Source organism: Chrysochloris asiatica, unplaced genomic scaffold (genome assembly GCF_000296735.1).
Source record: "Chrysochloris asiatica unplaced genomic scaffold, ChrAsi1.0 scaffold00002, whole genome shotgun sequence".
Classification (NCBI taxonomy): domain Eukaryota; kingdom Metazoa; phylum Chordata; class Mammalia; order Afrosoricida; family Chrysochloridae; genus Chrysochloris; species Chrysochloris asiatica.
Genome location: NW_006408520.1, coordinates 3,581,328 through 3,587,029, shown reverse-complemented (window position 1 = coordinate 3,587,029; position 5,702 = coordinate 3,581,328). Strand labels below are relative to the sequence as shown.

General features: G+C 37.0%; 1 pseudogene; it reads right to left on the bottom strand.

Moving 5' to 3' along the window:
- Positions 1 to 4,931, bottom strand: part of LOC102831259 — a 38,388-nt pseudogene extending 33,457 nt beyond the window's left edge.
- Between the last annotated feature and the right edge of the window lie 771 nt (positions 4,932 to 5,702).

Sequence of the window (5,702 nt, the reverse complement as noted above, 5' to 3'; positions counted from 1 at the left end):
TCATTGGAGAAGGATGTCATGCTGGGTAGGGTGGAGGGTCAGAGAAAAAGAGGAAGACCCCCAACGAGATGGATCAGCCAGGTGACATCATTGATGGACTCAAGTGTGGCAGCGGTAGTGAGGTTGGCCCAGGATCGGACAGTGTTTCGTTCTGCTGTTCATGGGGTCGCTATGAGTCGGTTCCGACTCGATGGCACCTGACAACAACAACAACATGATGCTATAGAAAATGTCATGGCTTGGATCAGGTGCCCCTTAGTTCTTAGACAACCAACATCCTTGAGTGGTGCACACAGCTGTGTATTCTACTATAAGCCAAAAGGTTTGTAGTCAACTACGAGCCAAGAGACACCTTGTATCTCAGGCTTGGTGATCTGTTTCTGAAAGGTGAAGACCTTGAAAACCCTATGGAACAGTTCTTCTTTGCACACATAGGTCACCACGATTCAGAATTGACTGGATGACGATTAACAAAATTTCTATGCATATGCATGTCTGTGTAGCTTTTATTATTATTTTTGTTCGTTTTAGAAGAGTCTTTGGTGTGACTTGAATGGAAAAATTATGTCTAGTCAATTGTTCTAATATATATCATTTCACCTGCATTTTTTATTATTACATTTGCAAGCAAATAAAATTTACATCAGTTGTTTCTGTTTGTTCACAAACATTGTGACTATATATCTTTTGCTGTAGCTAACTTAATAAATGTCCTTAACATCAAATACAAATGACATTTTCTATGGCCAATCAGAAGAATAGTAGAGAATTATTTAACTAGCAAATATCAAGCAGAGGTTTTTTATTTGAATGAACATTAAAATGTTGTTACTGTCATTATGCTCATTTTGGCATTATGCTCATTCTCCCATCTCATCCAGTAAGATTTGTACCTTTGCCATTGTCTTTGGATAAATTACCAAATCAGCCATTTGATTTGGCCATTACTCTCATAGAAAAGCTTTCTTATTTCAATCTCTGTCTTACATGCGTTTTTCAAAATATATTCTGTATCATATCCAGTAACAAATGTTGTAAAATCATACCAGAAAATAGAGAACTTTGATTTTGATAATTTGGACACAAAAATATTGTCTGAAATAGTTAAGCAACACCCACCCAATCTACAAATTTACCTCTCCCCATACCTATGAGGATTGTTCAATACTTTTAGGAGTGCTGTGAAATACAGAGTCAACAAGGAGAACTGGATTTCAAATTCAACTGTTTGAACTGCAAGGTCGGTGGTTCAAGCTCACCAGCTGCTCCTCGGAAACCCTATAAAGGGTTGCTATGGGTTGGAACTGACTCGACAGCATTTCACAACAACAACAATGTTACTACTGGAGTCCTGGTGTGGCATTGTGTGTTAATGGGTCAGACTGTAAAGTTGGTTTGAACCTCAAGGTTGGAAGTTCAAGCTCACCAGCCACTCCTTGAAAACCCTATGCAGGGTAGCTGTGTGTTGAAACCAACCCTACTGCACTTAACAACAACAATAAACGGTACTACTGTATACACTTGTATATGAGTAACCATGGAAAACAACTATAAACAACAGAATTGTGTTGTAACTATTTAGTTTCTCCTCTCAGAAAAGTTGTGAGTCTGATCTGGTCTGGATGCCTCTTATCCTGAGCTCCCATTCTTAATCCATTTTGGATTGAACAGACAAAATCCTGATACTTACAGTAAAAGACTTGATAATCTTGAGGAATTACTGCATATTATTTATATATTCATAAAGATTATCTTTTTTTTTAATCATTATGTTGCCATGGTGATTTTGCCTCCCTCAACTTGTGAAAAGCTAAATACCTACTTTTCCTTCTGTTGGGTTCTATTAAGTAAGGCATATAAGATAAAAGACACAGAAAACAGCTTGGCAGACTTAAAATTAGAGAGTTGTTTGTAAGTCCAAAATAATGTGATTTTATTGTTCTCACTTTTCGAATTATGTTGGAGCAAAAATCCGATCACAATGAAACAAACAAAAATACATATATGAAATGGATTTCCTCTCTGTGATCATACTCTACTTTCCCCTGAAAATGGAGATTTTAGTTTTAACTATTTTGTGGTGCTGAGAGTTAATGCACTGGACTCCAAGGTCAATTTAAACTGCAAGGTCAGCAGTTGAAGCTCACCAGCCACTCTTTGGGAACCCTATACGCTAAGAGTCAGAACTGTCTTGAAGGCACTTAACAACAACAACAAAGACTGATGCTAGTAGACATGGACTATCAATGATCTTGACTCATTTGCTAAGTCAACTCTGGTAAGTGTTAGTAGAACTAAGGGTAAAATACATCAATTTCACATACAGCCCTACAGAGAATGAAATAAGTTGCATTGATCTGAAATTTAAGACAGGTGTTTTATACTTGAAAACAACATAGAGATTTCTTGAGGAGTAATTATAAAAAATCTCTACTGATTTGTATAAAATGACAGATACCTCTGCTGTAGGGTGAATACTGGGCTTTCATTCCTTCTAACTGTATCACTGTTTGCTTGAATTCTCCCTTATTTAAAGCTGTTTACATTGACTTTAACCTCTTTAAAATTATTGCTTCAAACTCCCTTTCTTCATTTGCTCAACCAATCATCCACAGCTTTATTTATTGAATATATTCTGTATTATATATGCCTGGAAACCTGCTAGTGCTACAAGTGTAAGAATTAATAAGTCATGATACTTGACCACAATGAACTCAGAATTTAATGTTGGAAAATAATATCTGTTAACATCTCAAGTATGAAAGTCCTTGTATTATTTGTCCTTGTATAGCCAACCCATAGAAATGCTCTGTGTCCCAGTAGCTATTCAATAACAATATGTAATGAAAAATAAAATTGATATAGAGTGGCATTTGTATTGAAATAGAGATATATATTCAGCATTATTGGAGCATGGAAGAAGAACAAATAAATTATCTGAGGGTGTCAAGAAGTTGTTCACATTTGAGATGAAATTAGAAGTAGAAAAATATAATGCTAGACTCAGAGAATTAATGAAACATTGGGTTTAGGGCACAGGTGTGTCCTAAATTGCTAAATCAAATGAAATCCAAAGTCACACATTTTGATTCTATGCCAGGATTATATTGTCTATCAGATACCATGAAAAGAGTCTTGGCAGATTGCTAAGTCATTTCATAATTAAATCTTTTTCTCTAGATGATCAAGTGCTCTCTGACACTCATTGAATAATGAGATTTTGGATGTCATATGTGGACACTGGGAGAGAATTGAGTAGGGAGGCTAAGAATATAATACTAAAGTTGTTATTTTATGATAATTTGAGCAGAAAAAATGATTAATAATTCCTTTCCATGTGGTTTGCCATTTTTAAAAACATATGCTTGAAAATGTTCATCATATTCTTATCTAAAATTAGCACACACGAAACTGTAATAAAAATGGAATGTTTCAGCACTTTTTAAAATACAATTTCTTATAAATTAAGGAAAATTAATAATGATGTAGTAAATTAAACCACACAAATATTCTTTATGGTTTGGTATCACAAATATATTATGAATAATTGGAGAGTTTTGTTTTTTTAATCTAAGACACATATTCTAGATTTTAGGGTGAAAATCTAAGAAAATCTATAAATTATCTGATTTTCCTATGTTTTATTTTACCAGTTCTATTTGGCTAAAGAAGATTGTATTAATAAATTGGGACAACACATTATCTGTAAATAGAATTTCAGAGTGAAGAAAGTAATTGGGAAATTAAAATTTTATGGAATTTTACCATCCTGGCTTCTAAGTAGCATATTGATAGAAAAATGTTTGCTTACATAATAGCGTTTGAGAGAGCACCATCTAAAATTGTTGGTAGATAGTTGCAGAACAGTTATTTTTTTATCATGGCCCTTTTAGCCATATACCTTTATTCTCTGATGTATTGCAAATCCTAGCCTCTATTTCTGTTGTAAAGATGAAGGTAGGACTAAGGATTAAGATGAATATGGAGCACTGTAGAAGAATTTAAAGCATTTAAAATATGGTGTTGGAAAACAATATTGAAAGTACCATGGACTGCCAGAAGAACAAACAAATATATGTTGAAATATGTACAACCAGAATGCTCTTTAGAAACAAAGATGGTGAGACTCTGTCTCTCATACATCCAAAATATTATCCAGTTCCTGGAAAAGGATGTTACACTTTTCAAAGTGGAGAATCAGCGAAAAAGAGGAAGACCCCTAACGGGATAAATTGGCACAATGGTAGCAGTAATCGGCTCAAAGTAACAACTATGAGGATGACTCAGGACTTGTTGTGTTTGTTCAGTTGTGCATAAGGTTGTTATTAGTCGAAACTGGCTTGATGACACCTAAAAACAACTACAACAAGGAGTAAGGCTTAAGGTAGTACTGGTAGCGTAGTGGTTACGAATTGGGCTGCTAATCTCACGGTCAGCTGTTGGAAACTACCACCTGTTCCGCGGGAGAAAGATGAGGCTTTCTGTTCCCGTAAAGATTTACAGCCTCGGTATCCCTGTACACGGTTGCTATGAGTCGGAACCGACTCCACGGCACATAACAACAACAACAACAACAAACGTTTAAAGGGGGTCCTGGTGTGGCGCCGTGGGTTAATGCACCAGGTTGCAAAGCCGTTTGAATGGCAAGATCGGCGGTTCAAACTCACCAGCTGCTCCTTGGAAACCTTATACAGGGTCGCTATGGGTTGGAACCGACTCTACGGCATTTAACAACAATAAAGATGTTGACTTTAAAGGGTGTGACTCAAATTACCACTCATGATCTGAGTCCAATATATAGGAATATTTTTGGCAAAGTTTTCTCTCTAGCTCTAGACAATGCATCTGTCTCATTTCCATCCAACCTCTAGTTCATGGGCCTTGTGGCCTATTACCTGACCTGAATCACCAGCTTTAGCTCCTGAATCCATGGTGCCGCATGCATCAATAGCCTGTTATCTGCTATGCCATTTAGGTTTCAAAGCTTCTGAGACTACATAGATGAGGTGACTACTCCATACTGACCTCTGAACTATGGATTTGGGACTTGCTAGCCTCCACAATTGCTTAGAAGCTCTGAAAGTGGCTTTGTAGGATTAACATTACATAAGGGATCCATGGGCTAAAAATGAGGTTATCTGCTCCTACAAAGATTTACATGCTAAGAAATTCTATACAGAGCTGCTAGAATTAATACCATCTTGACGACACTTAGCAACAACAATAACAACAATTGCATGAGCCTTTTCCTTTTCTTTTTTTTTTTTTTCGCACCTTAGTCCACAAGCTGATATCTCTGCTCTTCAACACTTTAAAAAGTTCCTGCACAACAGATTTTTTTTTTATGTTTTATTGTGAGTTATATGATAGTTTACATGAGAGAACCTCAGTTCCATATTCATTCCATCGTATATCATTACATTGCCATGGTTCCAATCCCCTCCATGCATCGTCTTCCGACCAAAGGGCATATCCTAGAAGCCCGTGCTCTACATTTCCCCCTCCTCAGTCTTCGGCCCACAGTTCCTCTCCCTCTCTGGATTCAAAGTCCCCAGCCGCTTCATCTCTCCATGTCATCATCTCTGTCTCCATCTCAGGCATCCCCGGTTCTCTGGGTGGGGTCCCGTTCTGGGCTCTTATCCATTGGTGGTCCCAGAGACCTCCGCTCCTAGACTGGAGAAATAATCGCTCTCTTCCTTGCT